This window comes from Eriocheir sinensis, chromosome 18, assembly GCF_024679095.1.
Source record: "Eriocheir sinensis breed Jianghai 21 chromosome 18, ASM2467909v1, whole genome shotgun sequence".
Taxonomy (NCBI): domain Eukaryota; kingdom Metazoa; phylum Arthropoda; class Malacostraca; order Decapoda; family Varunidae; genus Eriocheir; species Eriocheir sinensis.
Genome location: NC_066526.1, coordinates 18,979,700 through 19,001,881, shown reverse-complemented (window position 1 = coordinate 19,001,881; position 22,182 = coordinate 18,979,700). Strand labels below are relative to the sequence as shown.

Genomic DNA, 22,182 nt, shown 5'->3' with positions numbered 1-22,182 from the left:
AGAGAGAGAGAGAGAGAGAGAGAGAGAGAGAGAGAGAGAGAGAGAGAGAGAGAGAGGGGTAGTTAGACATGCATATACTGCTGTTTGGGCTTAATTATTTGTGATGAATGTCTGGGGCTGCTGAGAAGGGGCTGCTGGGGAGGAGCTGACCCCCAGCCCAGCCCACGGGGAGATGCATTCTGGGGAGTAGCTTGAAGAGTAGGGACATTAGTAACCCGGCGGGGGAGGAGGGGGAAGAGCAGACAATTAAGGAGGAGGGGAGGGTGAAAAACGAAGAGGCAGGACATTTGGCAGGAGTGCAAGGATGGAATAGGATGCGAGGAGAATGAAAAGAGAAAGAGAGGGCGTCAGGAGGATATTAGATAAGAGGATTATTGTGAAGAAGGAAGAGAAAGGGAAAATAGGAAAGAATGGAAAAGGAATAAAGAGGGCATTAGGAGGATATTAGGAAAATGAAAAGGATGAAAGGGATGAAAAGAAACAGAAAGGGAAAAAAATGAAAAAAAGAAAGAGCGCACTAGGCGGATATTAGGGAAAATGAAAAGAATGAATAAGGAAGAGAGAGAAAAAATAAGAATAGAAAAATAATACATTTAGCTAGACCAGTACAAGGATGGTATCAAGAGGATGGAAAAGAGATAGAAAAAGGGGAAACAGATAATAAAGAGATATCACTCGGAACAAATTAAGCACCAGGATGAGAAAGGAAGATAAAAGCACTTAGGAAGGAGCGGAAAACTGAAGAAAATAATGAGAAACGACGCTAGAAAAGATAAAGAAGAAAATGGAATAAATTATAGAGAAAAGCAAAAGTTGAAAATGGAAGTGAAAATAATGTGAAAAATGGAATAATGAGAAATGACGCTAAAAAAAAAGATAAAAAAAGAATAAAAGGAATCGAAAATAAAAAATTGAAGAGAATATGCAAGATGTGAAAGAAGACAATAGAGAATTAATAAAAGGATGCTTGAGGATAAAGAAAGAACACATAAACAAAAGGAACAATATAAAGGAAAGAAACATTAAGCAAAAGAATAAAGATAGTGAGTGAGAACATGCATAAAAGGAGAGAAAATAAGAGATAAAGAAGTAAAATAAATGCAGAGGTATTACAGAAGAGAAGGAGAGGAGGAGGGACAACGAAGAAGGAGGATAAGGAGGAACACGAAAGAGGAGATAAAAGGTATATTCCCAGTGATAATAATGGCGATAATCTTAATAAAGGATAATTACATGAAGAGGGAGTGGCCGCCATTGAATAAGGAGATGAACCGACCAAGTAAAGAAGATAAGGAGGAGGAGGAAAATTTCGGAGGGGGTGAAGGAGGAGGAAGAGGAGAAAGGGAAGAGGACTAAAACGGAAAACAAAATAATTATGAAAGTGTGGAACGATTAGCGATGAAAATGGAGAGTGAGGATAACGAGGAGGAGGAGGGGAGGACGATTAAAGGGTGGGGGAGAAGGAGGAAGGAGGAGGAGGAGGAGGAGGAGGAGGATGAAAATATAAACGATTAAAAGGGAAAAGCGAGAAGAGGAGGAGGAAAAGGAGAAAGAGAAGAAGAGAAAGAAAAAGAAGAAGAAAGACGAAAAAGAGGAAGAAAAGGAGGGTGAGAAAGAGAAAGCGAGGAGAAGGAGGAGGAGGGGGGAAGAAGAAAATGATGGTGAAAAGGCGAGAGATAGAAGGAAGATGAGAGCAAAAGAAGAAAAAGACGATCCATAATATAATAAACAAAGCTTTAAAAAAAAAAAAATTAGAATAAAGCAAATGCGAAGAGCCAAGATGCAACGAGGCAGATGCAACAAATTCTACCAGCAATTATATTAAACGTAACCTATTAATATTTAGATTCAGGTTACTTATGACGGTATGCTCGACCAATGACCCGGTTACACACACACACACACACACACACACACACCCTGAAGAACCATTTCGTGTCTATATCGGAAATTCGGATCGGAAAGCTGACCTCAAGAACATAATCAATACATTCACTGATATTATTCTTGTTTTGATTTAAAGTCGAGTTCCTTGTGTTAAATTTGCGGTCCTCTACGTCTCCCTCGCACCTCCAAGTCACCTTCCTAACGTAATTTTCTTTTCCCGTTGCTTTCTTCTTATCTCGAGGAAGTAGATTTCCCTTGAATTATACTCGTGAATTTTCTCGCGTGCGGCCAGAAAATTCCTGTTTTTGTTTTCCTCACATCAGGCAACGCGAGCAAGATAATTACCTGCGTGGCTAATTAAGGGCTTCGGTGGCCAATCCCGGAAGTGACGCATCTCAGGCTTCATCTCCACTCGACGGGAAGGAATGAAGGAAAAATACAGGTAGCCACGACGCCCCGGGGGGAAAAAGAACCTATACTGCAGAGTCCCATAAAGGTGAAACGTGGGTATGTTCAGCTGGCGTTTTGGGTCGTAGCGTTGCCCCGAAGTCGCCTCCCAGCCCGGTCGGGGATCTTATTAAGGGAGTTGGTCTGCGTGTGTTTTGCATGAAGCTGACGGACGTGTCGTGTGATGGCCGGCTAATATTTTTTTTCGATAATTCTCCCAAAATGTTTTACGCACATCGCCTCCCATCATGTATGCCGTGTGTGTGTGTGTGTGTGTGTGTGTGTGTGTGTGTGTGCGTGTGTGTAAGAGTAAATTTATGGCAGGGCATTTTCCGTAAAGAAATTTGGACATTCAAAATTTCTTAAGCCCACAAGAAGCTTACGCCTTTAACATTATGGCGAGGGTTATTGGGAGGGAGGCGAGAGGCAGGCATGTGCGGGAGAGGCAGGTAAGGATGAGGGAGGCGAGAGGCATGCGAGGCTGTCATGGCGGCGAGCTCAAACAAAATTGGGATTGTGAAGGAAAAGGATGAGGCGAGTGTGTGAGGGAGTGGACTGAGCGGGAAGAATTAACTACATATTGGAGAGTGCGCAAGTGGGGAAACAAGGAGGGGGAGAGGGCAGACGAGAAAGACGGAAGAGGAAGAGTGGAAGGAGGGAAGAGGGAGTGGAGAGGCGAGGGAAGAAGAGGAGAGGCGTGTTGGACTATTACATGAAGTTCTCGTATTTTTGCTGCACCGGGCCTCCTCGCACCTCTGAAGTTCCCCTCCCGCTCCTCCCCACTTCTGCTCCAACCCTCCATTTGCTCTCGCCCCTCCGTTCTCCACCTCTTCCCTCCCTCCTCCCCTCCACGCCCCTCCCTCACATCCTCGCCCCTGCAACTTGACTGAGACTCGTCAGGCCAAATTGACGGACGCGGAGTTGTATTTTGCGAGCCGCGGCGATCCACGCTGGTTTATGGTGGCCGAGGCTTGAAGGAAGAATAAAGGGGCAGTCTTATTAAAAGCGGCGGGCGGGGCGGGGCATAGCGAGGGAGGAAGCGTCCCTCAGCGTTCTGTAGCGGTTAGGCGGAGCGAACTTCTGCATGTGTCCCCGGAGGTTTACGGCTGCAAGTTGTCGCGACGTTACATCCATCCCCCGAGGCCTCCCTGCGGGGCTGAGCGAGCACTCCCCTGATGGCGGGCTGCAGGGCCGGCGCTTGATGGACCGTCAGAGTTTATCCGGGACATTGAGAGGCTGACCGTGACGGAGGCGCGGCCGAGGCTTGTGGCCGTTGTGGGTGACGCTGAAATGAACGGCTCGAGGTGAAACAGCCGACGCATCTTGGAACACGTGATGAAGCCCTCGGCGAAGGCGTTGAAGCACTTGGTCGGGGCGTGAAGCGCTTGTCAGGGACACAATGATTATATAGATGAATTACCCCGCGGCTCCGTGCGGCCTGATGTAGGTAATAGCTTTGTTTAAAAACCTGTTTTCAGGGGACTACAAAATAAATATCAGGCTGTAAGATGAATTAAAGAATAATTACTGTAATTGTTGTCACTTTAAGATCTCCACCTTCGTCCCTTGTTTTATTTTCAGTATTACCGCGCCGGTTCATTCACTTGATTTATCGCGCTTGTTCCATCTGGGTCTCGTCCGCCCGTCCCGTTCCTCTGTCCGCCCGTCCGCCCACCCGCTTGCCCATCCGCTCGTCCTCCCGCCCTCCCAGCCCACCGCTCCCGTCCAGACCACCGCCGCCGCCGCCTCTCCCCGCCCGGCCAGACCCAGCGCAGACCCCGGCTCGGCGATATATTAAGTTGATGCCGAACGAGCACGCCCATGACGGCGAGCAGCGCGGCGCGGGGCGCTGGCCGTGAACCCACACCCCGGGATTCAGGTTACTCCAGTGCGGCCGCCGGGAACTTGTCCAGCCTTCATGTGCATACCAAGGGCTGGATTAGCTGAATATTATGATAATTCGACCACCAAAAGCATTTAGCGGGCGGGTAGTTCAGGATAGACCAAGGATGTCGGGCGGGTAGGGTGAGTCGTATTAGCGGACAACACGGGAACCTGACCCCCACCCAGCCCGGGCCGACGAGTTTTCTGCAATAGTATAACGAGATGAAGCGTGTGCGTGTGTCTGCGTCGGCGAGGAAGCACCGGTCCCGCCTGCATTACCTGGCTTACAATTATCCGGCCGAACATTGATTATACAGAACGTGTCTTGTAAGTTGGCGCGAATAAATATTGTGATTCATTTACTCCTCTAATTGCGGTATCACGCCGAGCTGAGCCAACGTTTGAGAGGAACAGGTGAAGCCCAGCTGAACCCCGCCGAGCCTCCTCCAGCCTGCTCCTCGGTACTGGTACTCGAAGGTTGCTCTTTGTTTACCGAAATCTAGTCGCTTTTGATGAAAACTCTCCGGGGAGAATCTGTAAAGAAAGAGTTCGTGGAGAAACAACATTGAAAGAGGAAGGAGAAGACGTGAGAAGAAAGCAAATATGATGTTGAAGATGGGAAGGAGGAACCGTGGGAGGAGAATGGAAGGGAAAGTAGGTTGGCAGGGTACAGAAGAAGGCGGAGAGATGGCGGAGGAGGAGTAGCAGTAGGAGGAAGATGGGACGTGTGAAGGAGGGAAGAAGAAGGCAGACAGAGGCAGAGGAGTGGAGGAGAAGAGAGAGCAGGGAGTCAGCGGGGAAGGTCGAGTGGTATTTGATGTTTTTATCCTGAGGAACAGGTTTGCAATATGTGTGAAGTGGTGTTATTGGGGCAGCCGCTGTAATGAGAACTTTGTGTTATATATTGAGCAGACGGCGAGGCGGGCGGGGCTGGGGGAAGAGGAGGAGGGGGATGAGAAGCAGGAGGAGGGGAAGCCAGAGGGTTGGGGGTAACAGGGAACGGAGGAGGAGAGTGGAGGGAAGTCGGAGGGTCTAGGGAATATTTTCGTGGTCTGAATACCTCCTCTTGAAGTCGGGTTGGTGGCGGCGGCTGGAGCGGCTGTGTGAGGACGACTGTCAGAAGGTTGTTGATTGTGAGGGAGGAGCGGCGAGGGGCAGCAAAAACCACGTCACTTAGAAACTTGGCGGGGCAGCGGACGAAGAATGAGAGAGAGAGAGAGAGAGAGAGAGAGAGAGAGAGAGAGAGAGAGTTTCGTAGATTGGAGAAGAGGAGGAAGAGGAGAATGCCAGGGAGAATTGGATGGAGAGAAGGACAAGGATGGGGAGAATTGGAGGAGGAGGAGGAGCAGGAGGAGGACAATTGGAAGAGGAGGAGGAGGGAAATTGGAAGAGAATGAGGACGCGTAGAAGAGAATTACAGGAGATGTAGCAGGCGGGAGGCGAGGAAGGGGAGTGATAGGAACAGGCGAGGGCGAAGGGCTGAAGGGCTGATGGGGTCTGATGGGGTTTTGGAAAGCAGGATTGGAGCTGAGTGTGTGTATCTGTCTGTCTGTCTGTCCGTCTGCCTCGCAAGCATTTACAGATTCTCCTCCCGTCTCTCTCTCTCTCTCTCTCTCTCTCTCTCTCTCTCTCTCTCTCTCATAATAAAAAAAATAAAAAAAAGTTGCAAAGTTAAGATAGAAGAAAATAAAAGTGTTAAAATGCGAAAGAAAACTCAAAATTTTCAATACCCTCAAGATTACAGGAGTGTGTGTGTGTGTGTGTGTGTGTGTGTGTGTGTGTGTGTGTGTGTGTGTGTGTGCGTGTGCTTGGAGTCTCCCCGTCCCCCCTTTAAACTCCCCCCATCCCCTCCGCCTTCCCTTGGCCCTGTAAGCTGATGTCCGTTTTTATTGATCATTAATCCTCTTGGCTCTATGCTTAATGAGATGTACGGGTTTGTTTATATGCGCAGGAGTCGTGACCGTTAGTTAGGAGGAGGAGGAGGAGGGGGGGGGGAGGAGGAGGGATAAAAAGAAGAAAAGAAGAGAGGGGTTCAGTAGGAGCTGGACCGGAGCAAAAAGAGAAGGGAGGGGGAGGTGAAGAAGCAGGAACAAAATAGTAAATGGGGAAGGGAGGAAGAGGAGAAGAAGTAGGGATAAAGGAGTAGAAAGAGAAGGGAGAAGGAGACGGAGAGATAAGAATGAAAGGGTAAAAAGAAAAGGGGGGAAAAAGCAGGGAAAAAAGTGTATAAAGAGAATGTAGGAAGAAGGTGTAGAACTAGAGATGAAGTAAAAGGAGAAGGGAAGAGGAGGCGGAGAAGTGGAGCTGAAAACAAAAAAGGGATAGAAGGATGAGGCAGAAAAGTAGGAATATGAGAAAGAAAGAGAAAGGAGGACAAGGGGAAGAAATTGGGATAAAATTATAAAAAGAAGAGAAAGAAGTAGGAAGCGCAGAAGGAATAAAATAACAAAAAGGAGACGAAATAAGTAAAAAAAAGTAGAGAAAATGGAGGAGGCAGAAAAGTAGGAATATGAGAAAAAAAGAGAAAGGAGGACAAGGCGAAGAAATTGGGATAAAATTATAAAAAAAAGAGAAAGAAGTAGGAAGCGCAGAAGGAATAAAATAACAAAAAGGAGACGAAATAGGTTAAAAAAAGAGTAAATGGAGAATGCGGAAGAAAATAGGGAATAAGAGTAAAAAATGAGAATGGAGGAGGAGGAGGCGGAGAACGAGGAGGAGGAGCAGACAGGTTTTAAGTAGAAGAGGAAGGGCAATAGAGGGGAACCCGCCGCTCCTTTCCCTCGCTGTGTTGTCTGCCGGGGCGCCCATCTGACCGTGTGTGTACTGTGTAATTTATGGGCTCAATAAAACCACTCGTAAAGCTGGACTATTGACACAAACACTCATAAAAGTTAGACGTATATTAATGGTCTTAAGCCCTTGCTAACTTGAGTGCAAAAGTTGGACCCTCTCTCTGTGCATCCTGTTTTTTTTTTTTTTTTTTCTACTACTGTTTTTTTTTTGTGTGTGGTTGTTAGGTTGTTGTTGCTGATGTGTTGGGTGCTTCTCCAGTATCTCCCCCTCCCCCCCCCCCCCATTATTTTCTTTCCCTTCGTTTTTTTCTTGTTTTCTTTCATTTTCTTTCCTTCCTAAACATCTCCGGCCAATGAGTCGCTTTTTTTTTTTTTTTTTTTTTGCTTTGGAATTAATGATTTTTTCCTCATTTCTTTTTCATATTTTCATATTTTTCTTCATCGTTAACTTCTACTTTTAATTTTCACTACTACTGTTACTACTACTACTACTACTACTACTACTACTACTACTACTACTACTACTACTTTCTCTCTATTTCTATCTATCTATCTATCTATCTATCTATCTATCTATCTATCTATATCTTACTCTCTTATTCAGAAGTTATTCTTATTCGTTAGTATTGTTATCTTTGTTTTCTTTTGGTCTTTATTTTTCATCCGTTTTCACTCCGATTTTCTTCTCTTCTTCCCTTTGTTTCCCTTGCTCGTTTCCAATCGTCTAAATGCTTTCTTTTCTTTCTCTTTACCGAACTACCCGACTCTCTAATCCTCTTTTGCTGCGGTCTATTCTTTCGTTCTCTCCTTTTCCTCCTATATATCTGTCTATGTATCTATCTCTTCCTTTTCTTTGCGGGGAGGGGCATGGAGGTGGAAGAGGTGGAGGAGTTACGACATAGGAGGGAGAGAAAGAAGGAGAAGGAGGCAAGAGGGGGAGGAAGAGGAAGGTAGGTTAGATAGAAAAGAGGTAAGAGGAGGCGGCCTGTAGAAGAAGAAGCAGGAGGAGAAGGGTGGCTAGCAGGCTGGAGGAGGTAGGTTGGTAGGTGGATAGGTAAGCAGGTGGGTGGGGGGAGTGGGGGGGGTTGTACGTGGGAGGTGGTGGGTCATGGCGGTCGTTTGTATTTATGTGGGTGTGCTTGGCAGGCTTGCTATGACCCGCGTGTAGTTATTAATTCAGTTTTATATTAGTCCCGAGAGAGGTTGTCAGGTCCCCACTCAGCCCCTCTCACCCCCCCTCTCTCTCTTTCTCTTAGTCTCTCTCCTTCTCTTCCTCTCTTCTCTCTCTTACTTGTTTTTTTCGTGTTTTTCTTTTGTTTAGCTTTATTATTTCTTTAACTGTTTATTGGGTTTGTTTTTGTGTATTATGATTGTTTTTTTGTGTTTGTGTGTGTGTGTGTGTGTGTGTGTGTGTGTGTGTGTGTGTAAAGGTGGTTATTTTCTTTCTTTACGACGTGTTTTTATGTTTGGTTTTATTCCCGTGTTTATATATAGGTCTCTCTCTCTCTCTCTCTCTCTCTCTCTCTCTCTCTCTCTCTCTCTCTCTCTCTCTCTCTCTCTCTCTCTCTCGCTCTAATGCTCTTTCTCGCCCCTTTTCAACTTTCCTAAGACGTTCTCGAAGGATCCTCCGGGAATTAAGTTCAAAGCGACTAATGATTATTCTGGGGATTAATTGAGAATCTATTAGTTTTACCTCTTATAAACTCTTCCCACTTCACCTTCTCTTTCTCTCTCTCTGTTTTTCTTTCCATCTGTCTGTATGTCTCTGAATATTTGTCCGCCTGTTTGTCTGTCTCTGTCTGTCTTTCTGTCTTTTCTGTTGTCTTTTTTTGTTCTTTCTCTTCGTCTTTATCATTTTCTTTCCTTCTTGTCTTATTGATAATTAGAAGTATTCGGAGATAGACTGATAGATATATTTGGTTGTGGAGTAGATAGATAGGTTGATTGGTAGATACACAGCTATAGATAGATAGATAGATAAATATGCAGGTAGATGTGATTGTAAGTCTTCTATACATATTAGGTTTCCGATAATTAGTCTTGTTCTTAAATATTTTCTTGTATGTTTAATTTGAAGATCTCAATTTGTATGGTTTTAGTTTCTCTCTCTCTCTCTCTCTCTCTCTCTCTCTCTCTCTCTCTCTCTCTCTCTCTCTCTCTCTCTCTCTCTCTCTCTCTCTCTCTCTCTCTCTCTCTCTCTTCACCCCAAACTGATTGCGTATGTAGATTGGTGTTTATATAAAAGTTTGGCCTCATTTAACTACAGTGGAGGCAATTTCAGAAGTTTCGTCAGTTTTCGGGAGCGCCGCAATAAATGAGGGTGTGAGCGAGGGGCGGAGGAGCGTGTGAAGAGGGATAAAAAAGGGAGAGATGGGAGAAGGGAAGAGGAGCTGAGGGATACACGCCGCCGCTGCTGCTTCTAAACGAACAGGAATGAGGAGCGAAAGAGGAATAACGTGATAATTAGATTTTGTTTTTCGTTTTGTTTCTTTTCTTTATATATTTGTTTGTTGGTCATCCTCCTCCTCATCTTCATCGTTAGTCAGACATCATACCCTAACGTTTATCTATATTTTTTGTGTTCATCATCATCATCATCATCATTATTAGAATTATCATTATTAGCATTTTTTTATTGTTTTTCACTCTTCCTTTGTTTCTGATTTAGTTGTGTATTTCAAGTTTATTTAATCTACCTTGTTTTCCTTTCCACTTTTCTTTCTATTCGTTAGTTAAGATAAATACCAGATAGAAATATTAAGAAGTCAGGGAATTAGTCTCTAGATAACCTTAATAATACCTTAATTTCATATATATTTGTCACACCTGCATACAGTTATTGATTTTTGTTTTTGTTTATCAGTAATGGAAAATATTCACTTGGGAATATTAATAAGATGTCAGGGAGGTCGTCTTATAGCTAGGTAGGCTTGCATGCACCTGTCCCCCTACGCCTCAGAGGTAAGCCACACCTGACAATCAAGGGAGGCAGGTGTGAGTGTGGCCTATCATCACCCAGCCATCTGCCTTCATCTCCCTCTGTCTGTTTCCGGCCCAGAATCTTCCCACCGTCATTGTTTACCCTCCCATCGACCTCTCCTGCCCTCTACTATTATCTCTCTACTCCCCTACAGTCCCTCTCCCCCCAGTCTCCCCTACACTCACTCCCTGCGCCTCCCTCTCTCCCGCCACCCATCTCTACTTGTATCCCCTTCAGACTCAGACCCTCTTGTACCCTTCCCTCCACTTCTCTCCCGCTTTCCCTCACCTCTCGTATCTCCTTTTTCCCCCGTGACTTATTTTTTCCCGCTCTCCCCTTCCGTTTATTGGTGTTTGAGGAAGCAGAATTACCATTTAATTCTACCCGACTCCCCGCTGTAAACGCTCTCCGTGTGTGTATTTTTCCTCGTCCTCGTCGCGTGCAGTGTATTCAGCTGATGTGAAGGGCGAGGAGGAGGTCGAGGGGCAGGGGGCGAGGCGAGGAGGGGAGCGACGGGGTAACATTTGGTCCCGCTGCGTGGCGTAAGGGGAACATTATCTCCCGCGGAACAGAATAATCGGGAAGAGTTTCAGGAAATAAGGCCGGAACTGGAGCTTCTGGGGATGACAGGCCCGGGATTGATGCTGGGGTGACGGCCGCCGCTCTCTCGGGGAAGGACCGTAAGCACCAGCACAAGGGGGAGGAGAGGGGGGAGGAGAAGTACCGGGAATGTTAGGGAGAGAGACACTTCCAGGAGAGGCACTGCGGATGGTGGCCATGCAATGTAAAACTAACATGGAACGAAGGCGAATGGGGATGAGGAGGAGGACGAGGACGAGGACGAGAGGGTAGGAGGAGCAGGAGATAGGGATGAGTTGGTGAGTGCCTGAGTAGTATACGTAAAGGGGACAGCAGAGAGAGGAGGAAGAGGAGGAGAGGAGGAGCAGGAGGGCAGACGTGTATTTCCATTGAATCAATATCGTTGTTGATCTTCCCATCTCGCCCGGATTTCTCTGGTGCTGCTTTTATTGTTTTTGTGTATGCTCTCCGTCCCGAGGGCCCGGCGGTAGTGCGGCGCCTCCTGTCGGCCCTTGTTTTGATTCCCGACGGAGGGAGATTTCGTCTCGCTGGTTGTGTGGGTCCCTTGCTCCCCTCCTGACCTCCTCCTCTCTCTATCCTCCTCTCTCCCTCCTGCTCATCCTCCTCTTCCCCACTTTCGCACGAGAGACGCCTCCGCACGCCTCCGTTCTCCGCTGTTTTCCTTTGATTTTGGTGTTTTGTTTTTGTCCCCGCGTCCCATCGCCTCAAGTGTTTTATTTCTCATCCGGTTCTTCCTTTGTTGCAGGTTACTCGAACGTTAAAGTGGAGAGCTTGATATGATTCGGTTCTATTTTCCGTTCTTATAAGTGCCACATGTGTAGTATAGTAGTAGTAGTAGTAGTTGTAGTAGTAGTAGTAGTAGTGGTAGTAGTAGTAGTGGTGGTAGTGGTACTGATGACTCACAAGCAATAAATAGCACTTTCTTTCACCTTACCTTTCAAGTGTATTTAATCTACCTTCTTTTCCTTTCACCTGTTTCTTTTTCTATTCGTTAGTTAAGATAATTACTAGATGAAAATATTAAGAAGTCAGGGAATTGGTCTCTAGATATGACAGGCTGCGATGCTCTGATAACCTGTGTCTGATCAGTCACCTGAGAAATCAACATTAATGGAAAACTCCACTAAGGCAAAGCAACACACCAACATCAGCGTCTCGTTAGCGATTACCTCAAATGAACCCAACCAGCAACACAAACATTAAGAAACACAAATTAGCGAGTAATGCACGCGGGATGAGATAACCTTGCGGACACAAACTTGGCAAACGCTCTAATTGTATTTATTTTTCTTCCTTCGCGACGAGAAGTGTCAGAGAGAGTTCATAACCATTTATTTTTCCTGATTAACTGAACGGCTCCTTCATTACTAAAATTACTTCATTCAATTACAGCCGGAATGGAAACGGTACAGGGCTCAGGGAAAAAGATGGGGCCATTACCATAATTTCGATGCTAATTTGGGCATTCTTTTATTTCTTTTAATTACCCAAACGGCCTTCGACCTCGGGACTCATAAGTGGAGCTCGCCCGGCCGACAGCTGTGTGCTCTTAGTGTTTGTTTATCGTTATATTCTGGTTATCTGCGTGTGGCGTGAGGGATGAAGGAGTGTTATTGTGTGCCTGTTCATTACGTGTGTGTGTGTGTGTGTGTGTGTGTGTGTGTGTGTGTGTGTGTGTGTGTGTGTAATTCCTCATGTGTTTCTTCTTCATCTCTTTCTGTTTGTCCTCTGCATTACTTCACCTACAAAATTGATATAGTCGATAAACAAACACTAGCTAACTAATCGTGTTTGTGTACGTGTATGTGTGTAGTATATATGCGTTTGTACCTGTATGTATGTGTGTATGTATTTATGTGTGTGTATCCCTGTGTCTGTGCATCGGCTGTTTGTCTGTGGGTCTGTGTGCATGTCGGAGAACAGACAAATGGCTACACAAAACCCAAACAGTGTTAACGATAGATTCAAGGATAGCACGCTCGGCCCTTACAAATAGAGGCTTGATAAAGGAAGGAGGTATTTATTAGCGCCGTGTCCGACTGTGGTTGTTTTTGTGTCCTAAGCGCGCCCGACGTACCCTGCGAGAGAGAGAGAGAGAGAGAGAGAGAGAGAGAGAGAGAGAGAGAGAGAGAGAGAGAGAGAGAGAGGTGGGGGATGAGGGAGAGGGAGAGAGAGAGTAAGGCGGTTCTCTGCAAGATTCCATATAAGGCACGAGTGATATGGAGAGAGAGAGAGAGAGAGAGAGAGAGAGAGAGAGAGAGAGAGAGAGAGAGAGAGAGAGAGAGAGAGAGAGAGAGAGAGAGAGAGAGAGAGAGAGAGAGAGAGAGAGAGAGAGAGAATGGTGGAGAGCAAACGTAAAAAGAGAGAAAAAAAACCTGAGGAAGAAGGAAGGCGAAGAGAGTGAACTTGGACCGAAAATAATAAGAAAATAAAGTCGGGTGAAAGACGGGAAGGGAAAATGATGGAGAAAGAGAAAGAGAGAAAAAAAGAGAATGAAAAAGAGAGAGCCGACCGTGGGATAGAATGAACGAACTCCGGCAGGAAGGAAGGAAGGAAGGGAGGGAGGAAAGAAGGAAGGAAACGTCAAGGAAAGAAATAATAAAAGGAGAGAAAGGCCGGAATGAAAGGAGGAAATCTTTAATAATGGCTCAAAGAGGCTTACGGAGAGGGAGGCATGGGAGGAAAGGAAGCAGAGGGTTCAAAAGGGAAGAAAGGAGGGATTAGGCAAGAGGGGAAAAAAAGGAGAACACCGAGGAGAGGGAGAGCAAAAGGGGCGCATTTATGAGAGGAAGCAGAAGGAATATTGGAAGTGATCTTTGTTGGGCAGTAGCGAGGCGGTGGTGAAGGGGACGGGGATTGTGGAAGAGGTTTAAGAAGAGGTGAATGAAGTGGAAGATGTAACTAGTGCGGGGGGATGAAGTAAAAGTGGAAGAAGCTACAAGGGAGGTGGAAGAAGTAGTTGAGAGGGTAATGGAAGTGGAGAAAGTATTGTGGAAGTGAAAGAACTATTGTGGATGTTGTTATAGACGTAGATGAAGTAAGACGGAAGTGGACGTAGTAGTTATTGTGGAAGTGGTGATGGGAGTGGATGAAGTGATAGAGGTGGAAAGGGATGATGAAGACGGAAGAAGCAGGAGAGGTGGATGTAGCATAGTCATTGTTGAGAAGAGTGACGATCTATGATGTAGAAATCTGAAAACTGTGCCAAATCAAAACCATCCACAGTAGACCATCAGCAGGCGGGTATAAGCAGAAACGACCGTGAGATTGCCCAAGTAACTGATTCCCGTGATCCAGGCGGCTGTGACTCTAGCGTGGAGGTGTAGCGTTGACAGTCATTACCTTTTGTCCCGGCGTGGCATTCCGTAAAGCTATGTAACATCCTTGTATGATCCTCGCTGCTCCTCGCTGGCCATCGCGGGAGACTCCTCTAACAAGCGCACTGTGGCGATAGATTGGCCCGGCTCCCGCTATGAATAAGACACGCCGCTCGTAGTACCGTCCCTTCACGCTCGTATACATAAATCAAAAGGAACTTATTGATGGCGGTGAGTCGTATCGTGATGAAGATACACCTTGATAGCGTGGGGGGTCTGGGGGAGGATAGGGGGTGGGGGTTACCTGTGGACCGCCGGGGCTGCTCGTTAATTAAGCCAGGTAAAGCCAGGTAAAGCAGTCGTAGAAATGATGATAGCCAACCTTCTTCCTCTCCGTCCTAACCCTCCCTCGACCTTCCCCTCTTCTCCTTTCTGTTCTGTCTGTGTGTGGGTTTCTGTCTGTTTGTATGTGTCTGTTTTGTCTATGATTGTTTATATGTCTTTGTTTACGTCTGTGTCTGTTTATGTCTGTGTAGTTATAATATGCTTTCTCTCTCTCTCTCTCTCTCTCTCTCTCTCTCTCTCTCTCTCTCTCTCTCTATCTCTCTCTCTCTCTCTCTCTTTCTTTCTTCTAACCCCCCCCCACACACACACACACACACAGCCTCCAGCCCTTTCCCTCCGCCATCTCCCACGCCCTCCTGCACGGCCTGTTTGATGGCTGCTCACGTGGGAATGGTCTGCAGCCTCCCACGTCCCTTCCCGAGTTATCTCACGTTATGTACATGTATTGCTCTCGTAGGACGGGCCATAGCGTCACGAAGGGGCCTGCTCCCCCAACGCCAGCCTGTTGAGAGGACCGAAGAAGGGTGAAAAGGGTGCCATTGGTGAGGCGGAAGAGACACTTACTAGGGGGAACGCTGCCTTGTATTTTCTGGTGTTGCGTGTTACGTTTTTATGGGGTCGTGAATGTTGCCCTTTGTAGCATGCTGTTGGGAAGGTCGAGAAGGAGATGAGGTAGATATATGACAGGTGATGCTAGTAAAGGTAGAGTTTGGGGGCATATGCTTTAGGTGCGCGTGGCGGCGGTGCTCATCTCCGTTCCATTGGCTATAGTGACAGGTGTAAAAAAAAATAGATAGATTCCAGGTGATACTAAAATAACAGATGCAGAAAAGGAAGCGCACCTGGACGTTTAATCCCTCTGCAGAACACCTGGGCACCTACGTAGCAATTACCTTACCTGTGTGGAAGGAACTCGCTCACCTGCCGCAGCCCCCAAAGCCTGAAAAGTCTGGTTCCGGCGTCCAGTTTTGTCTATTCTAACAACCCCGTTCAATAAGTTTTCGTTTTTTGTCAACAACACCGATTTTCGCAAAGTGGAGAGGGATTGAGAGCCTGTGAGTGAAGTGGTGTTCGAGATCAGAAAATAGATTATAGTGTGAAGGGAAGAGGAGAGTAACAGACAGACAGACAGAGGGGAGAGAGAGACTGACAGGGAGAGAGTGGGAGAGTTTATAAGAATCTCTTCATTTTACTTCCTGCACGTTGTTGATATATTATTTGTTGGAGGGATTGCAGATACACCTCTCCTCTCTTTCCTCTCTCTCCTCTCTGTCTCTTTTTCTGTCCTTTTATTTAACGTCACATCCTCGTCCTCCTCCTCCTCCTCCTCCTCTTCCTCTCCTCTCCGCCGCACTCCACTCAGCTCCCTTCCACTCCCTCGCTTCTCTCCTCTCCTGCTCCAAACATCACGAGTTCAGCGCCCTTTAATCCATCCTTTGTTTTAGTGAATGTAGGTTTTGATACTGCTACTACGCCCATCATCACCACCATCATCATCATCATCAGAGCCATTATCTTTTTTTTTTTTTCATATATATTAGCACCCTCAGAATTACCGTGAAGTGTATGATTGCCATTACAACTATTATTATTATTTTGCACTATTATTATTATTACCATCATTATTACCCTCATTATCATCTGTCAGCCAACCTCATTATCGGTACCGTTCCATTAACCATCATCATCAGCATCAACATCATCACCACCAGCATCACCATAAACATTTTCTTTTAAGCTTATGGGAGGAAGGGAGGAGGGCCGGGTGGGATCAGTGCATGGCTATCACTTACCCCCCCCCCTCCCCCCCCCCTCCCCCGTAATTAACAGCAAGAATAAAGACATCATGTAATTAAGACTACGCGTGCATTATATTCCTTTACAAATGAGTCTCCTGCTCCTCCGCTTCTCTTTATATTTTTCTTAACGATGATTCTATTCTTTACGTGCGCCATTTTGTCAGCTGTGTTCTCCCTGTGTCGTTCTTTTTTTTACTTGTTCTTTTTTTTTCTCTTTCCCCCTCCCCCTGGTTGCTTTGTTTTGTTCGGTATTAATGTATTCAAGTGTGTGTCTCTGTGTGTGTGTGCGTGTGTGCGTGTGCGTTTACAGCTAAGTTAATTACGCACTTGGATTACATTATTTAACCACAATGTCCCTCATGTGTATTCTCTCTCTCTCTCTCTCTCTCTCTCTCTCTCTCTCTCTCTCTCTCTCTCTCTATCTATCTATCTATCTATCTATCTATTTATCTATCTCAACCCCACCCCACCCCACCCCACCTTGGACCCTCGGCGAGAGAGAAGGAAGTCGTAGTAATAAAGAGAGTCCGCTGGGAGGCTGGACTCCGTGTGTTCTCCTGGCATCGGGAGGAAATAATACAGACATACGTATATATAAAATCTAAAGTCAGGGTGAGGGGGGAAGAGCAGGAGGCTGGGGAGATGCAAGAGGAGGGAGAAGGTGAGGGAAAAGAGGGTGAGAGATAGTGAGGAGGATAGAATGAGAGAAGAGAGGATAGAAAATTACGAAGAATAGAAAGGAAGGGAAGCAAAAAGAGGTTGAATAAAGAGTGTAAAGAGAATTAATATGATTGAGAAGGAGAGTAACAGGAAGGTAGGAAGGGGAAAGGGAAAGATAACGAGAGATGATAGAAAGGAAGGGAAAGAGTAATTGGGGAGGAGGAAAGGGGGAAGGAAACGAAGGGGAATGAAGGAGGAAAAGGGAAAGAGAGCGAAAAGGACGAAGAAGGGTGATGAAAAAGGAAGGAGAATAAAAGGGAAAAATGACGAGGATGCAAGAGAAAGGAGAGGGGAGGTATATCGAGTAAGACAGGAAAGGAAAGGGAAGGGAAGTGGAGAGGGGAAAAGAGAAAGAAGGATGAGACGGGAAAGAGAACAAGGAGGACGAGGGAGGGAAAGTGAAGGAGGAAAGAAGAGAAGGAAGAAAACTGTAGGTGAGGGAGGCGAGTCGGTGTTATTGTCAGAGGGAAGGAAGGAAGGAAGGAAGGACACGCTGGAATGTTCATAATACTCAGAAAAGATAAATATAGGAAGAAAAAACGAGGCAGAAACGGGTCCTTTGCCTTTGAACCTCACTGTTATAAATATGAGAGAGAGAGAGAGAGAGAGAGAGAGAGAGAGAGAGAGAGAGAGAGAGAGAGAGAGAGAGAGAGAGAGAGAGAGAGAGAGAGAGAGAGAGAGAGAGAGAGACACCCACACAGACAAACAGAAACAAACACAACCCATCTTTACTTAAATTCAACAAACACTTCAACAAAAATACGCAACACAACAGCGATCAAATTTAATAAAAAACACCCACCTGAGTAAACATTTATTGGTTGGTTGAGTAAACGTGGTGAAGGGTGAATGAGGGTGTGGGTGGAAGGGTGGATCAGGGTGTGTGGAAGGGGGTGGATGGGTGCAATAATAATAACAATGATGGCAAAAGGAGAAAGGGGAGTAAGATGAAGGAAAGGGAAAGGAGGAGGAGAGAGGAAAAAGCGAAATGAAGGAAAAGAGAAGAGAAAAGAAAGCGACGGGAAAGAGAGCAAGAAGGATGACGAGGGAGAGAAACGGAAGAGAAGGAAAGGAAGGAGGAAGAGAAGGAAGAAAATTGTAGGTGAGGTGTGTGTGTGTGTGTGTGTGTGTGTGTGTGTGTGTGTGTGTGTGTGTGTGTGGCTGGATGGGTCGCCGGCACTCCTAACACCTTGGCTTCGGCTGCCGACCCGTGATAAAGGTGACTAATTAATTGCGTGTCAACCTGTTCCTCGTATCTGATAGGTGAGCCGTGGAGGAGAGGCTGGAGAGACTGAACCTCCATCCCTCCTTGCTGTCTCTCTCCATTAGACCAAATCAGCACTTCTAACCCTTTCCCTTCATCCCTCCTTTGCTGTCTCTCTCCAATAGACCAAATCAGCAATTCTGACCCTTTTCCTTTATCCCTCCCTTGCTGTCTCTCTCCAATAGACCAAATCAGCACTTCTAACCCTTTCCCTTCATCCCTCCATTGCTGTCTCTCTCCATTAGACCAAATCAGCACTTCTAACCCTTTCCCTTCATCCCTCCTTTGCTGTCTCTCTCCATTAGACCAAATCAGCACTTCTAACCCTTTCCCTTCATCTCTCCATTGCTGTCTCTCTCCAATAGACCAAATCAGCAATTCTGACCCCTTTTCCTTTATCCCTCCCTTGCTGTCTCTCTCCAATAGACCAAATCAGCAATTCCGACCCTTTTCCTTTATCCCTCCTTTGCTGTCTCTCTCACTGAATATACAAGGCCAGATAATCCATTCTTCCTCTCTTATCCATTCTCTTTCTTGTTTCCTCTTTGCAATATAGAAAAAATCCAACATTCTCTCAGTCCTTTTCATTTATCTCTAACTTGTTGTCTCTCACCACTCTAAGATTGCACCAAATCATTCATTCTCTTAACTCTTGTCTTCCATCTCTCACCCGTTTTGTCTCTCCTGTGATAACGAGACTAAAGCATCGTTTTTCTTAGTCTTTTCTCCATACCTTTCTTCCTGTCTCACTCCAATGAAGACTAGACCAATTCATCCATTCTGTTATCCCTATTCTCCACCTCTCCCTTGGTCTTTCTTTCTCTCTGCCTGGAAGAAAATAACATTCCAGCATCGCATCCTCTCCCGCCTCTTTCTCATCCTCTCTATCCATGGAGATGCAAACCACGCAAGCAGCCGCTCCTTGTGTCCTTTCCCTCCATCTCTCCTCCAACTACTACATCATCTCGGCTGCCCTGCCACATCCGCGACATCCTTCTCCCGCTCTCTGCCTCCCTTTCTGTCTGTCTGTGTTGCCTCTGCATGGTTAAAGGATTTCCCGGGGTTCGCTCTGCGCCATTTCAACACGTAAAAGTTGCAGAGCTGCGGTGCATTAGACCCTTAGTAACGGAGAGAGAGAGAGAGAGAGAGAGAGAGAGAGAGAGAGAGAGAGAGAGAGAGAGAGAGAGAGAGAGAGAGAGAGAGAGAGAGAGAGAGAGAGAGAGAGAGAGAGAGAGAGAGAGAGAGAGAGAGAGAGAGAGAGAGAGAGAGAGAGAGAGAGAGAGAGAGAGAGAGAGAGAGAGAGAGAGAGAGAGAGAGAGAGAGAGAGAGAGAGAGAGAGCAGGAGGTGTAAACAGGCAAACAGATAGACACACCCAACAAGGTATCTTCAAAAACACGTCCTGAAATATGGTTACGAATTTTTCCTTCAAGCCAGAAAATAATGATAAAAAAACCTCATTCCTCATTTCTAATTTCCGCGTGACGTTTACCGAGTCCATGAAGAAACAGCCGCCCGGTTCTTAGTTTGCTGGTAAGAAGCGGCGTTGCAGCGGGCGACATCAACAATTCATTGGCTCTGCATTATTCACGCGACATTTAGGTCCGGCACTGCATGAAGGCGGCGTGAGGGAGTGGCGGGGGAAGGGAGTTAACGCGTCCTCCGTCTTGAGAGTCTCGCTGTGTCACTCTTCTGAATTTTTCCTCTTGAGTCTTCGCTGGACATGAAAAGACGGGTAAACTAAAGAGGAAATATAATAGAGTTGTAGTTTATGGCTGTCATGTTTTGGGATAATACATAAAGAAAATAAATACCCTTGTCATGAGACCCAGATAGATGGATAGAACGATAGTGAGTTAGAGTGGGAGAGAAAGATAAAAATAAGAATGTATGTTATAAGAATTAGATAGACAGAGATAGAGAGATAAACAGAGAGGAGGGAGAGATAAAATTCAGAATGCATGTCATGAGAAGTAGATAGATAGAGAGATAGGAAGATACACAGAGAGGGAAAGAAAGATATATTTGAGTGCATGTAATGAAGATAGATAAACAGGTAAATAGAAGGAGGTTAATAGAAAGATGGAGAAAGAGAGAGAATGAAAAGTTAATCAAGAATTCTAACTCTTCCCAAATCACCTCAGCCGGAGCCAGATTCAACGGCACTTAATGAATCATGCGGCTAATTAATTATCTCGTAATGAGGACGGAGAGAGTAGGGAGGGTGATTAGAGGGACTCGCCGCAGGACCAGGAAGAGAGCGGAGGAAAATCGCGGAAATAAAAAAGAAATATAAAGTGAAATTCCAACATTGAGAAAAATGAAATTAAGTAAAGAAATAAAAGAAAGGAAAATGAGCCTGAGGAAGTTCCGAGAAAATCCGATCGAGAGAGAGAGAGAGAGAGAGAGAGAGAGAGAGAGAGAATTATAAAGAAGAGACTGAGATATATAGCGCTTATTAAGTCTCTGATGCACTAAATTACTTGCGTTATTTCACAAGCATGTTTTATTTACTCGAGAAAAGTGGTTGTGTGTGTGTGTGTGTGTGTGTGTGTGTGTGTGTGTGTGTGTGTGTGTGTGAGTGGTTACACCTGTAGATATCTTAGGTTACAGATCCTAGACCACAGGTATGAGAGACCCGCCACGCCAGACCAGCTTCTCCCCATCCACCTGGACACGACCATCATCATCATCACTATCATCATCATCATCACTATCACTGTTTTCATTATCCTCATCATTTAACTCTCGGCCGTAATTGCATCCGAGTGTTTAATTCCAGGAAATGCTAGATTCATATTGTGATTATAATGTTACAGTTCCAAGTGATGGAATTCTGTATAACGGCTTGAAATATGTATGTTTGTTTATTCGTGTGTGTGTGTGTGTGTGTGTGTGTGTGTGTGTGTGTGTGTGTGTGTGTGTATGAGTGAAAGGGGATACATAACACACACACATACACACACACCGCCTACTCATATTCCCTGTGCGGGTGTTGTGATGTAATCGTGGGGACTCGTACACGATCTTAACTTGTACTCTTAAGAAATCATTTAATTATATTTGTAGTTACATTTTCCTTCGTATAAGCAATAACTTGGAGGCGTTGTGCATTAGTGTCAGGCCTCGTGTGTGTGTGTGTGTGTGTGTGTGTGTGTGTGTGTGCGTTTGCGGGTGCGGGTGCACTGTACTGACCCACCTCCCTTTGTGTGTTGCAGGCATGGTAGCGAGGGAGGGGCCAGCCTAAGTATGGTGTGGCGCTGTGAGCCCGGGAGGGGCCTCCGCCCCCTGCCCCTCTCATGGTCTCGCCCCCTCCTGCTCCTGCTCCTCCTCATCGCCCTCGACAACGTCGTGCCGACCTCCGCGCAAGCTTTCGGTGAGTACTAACTTTTTTTTTTCCTGTTGTTGCGATTGTTGTTTTTGTTTTGTTGTTTTGTTAGTGGCAGGGGGGGAGGGGGTGGCGGCAATTGTTGTGGTGGTGTGTTGATTTCATTGACTGTTGATGAGAGTTTTGTTGTGTTTAGTATTTGTTGTTCGTTTATTAATTGTGCTGGTAGTCCTTTTGTTTTTTTACTTATTTCAGAAATTGTTACTTGGACTAGACAGTTGTCATTGGTTTTAGAAGAGAACTGGTTTTTATGCTGATAATTGTAATAAGAGCAGTAATAATAATAATAATGATAATAATAATAATAATAATAATAATAATAATAATAATAATAATAATAATAAAAACATTGGAGAAGATACCGAGAAAAAATACACTTGTGAAGTGGAATACCGCGTTGATAAATCGCCTCTTAAAAAGTTATGATTAAAACATCGTAATGGGTTCATCCACGCCCCATTAGCTCGGCCATTATAATCTGGGCGGCAGGCATTACGGGGGTTGTTGTGATATTATACGAAAACCAATCACAAGTTTTACGGATCACGTGATTAAATTTCATTGCTAATTGGCTCTTCAAGGTCACAGGTGGGCTGATGAATAGCTCGGCCAACAAGGTAAATAAGTTTTGACCTCAGATTAAGCGGGAGACTGAAATAAAACTAAGATAAAAGTTTCCACACATAATAATGCATTGATAGTTTCGTTAATATATTTTCTTTATATTCGTGGTTTCATTCCTCTAGTTACCTGTATGTAAG

The 22,182-nt window shown here is 45.5% G+C and overlaps 1 long non-coding RNA gene across 2 annotated transcripts in view; it reads left to right on the top strand.

Annotated features, from left to right (window-relative positions):
• Nucleotides 1-22,182, top strand: part of LOC127000412 (uncharacterized) — a 147,798-nt gene that overhangs the window by 34,544 nt on the left and 91,072 nt on the right. For both annotated transcript variants that reach the window (XR_007754025.1, XR_007754026.1), the window contains exon 2: nucleotides 21,252-21,409. This is a non-coding gene — a long non-coding RNA (uncharacterized LOC127000412). The remainder of the gene's footprint in view (nucleotides 1-21,251; nucleotides 21,410-22,182) is intronic.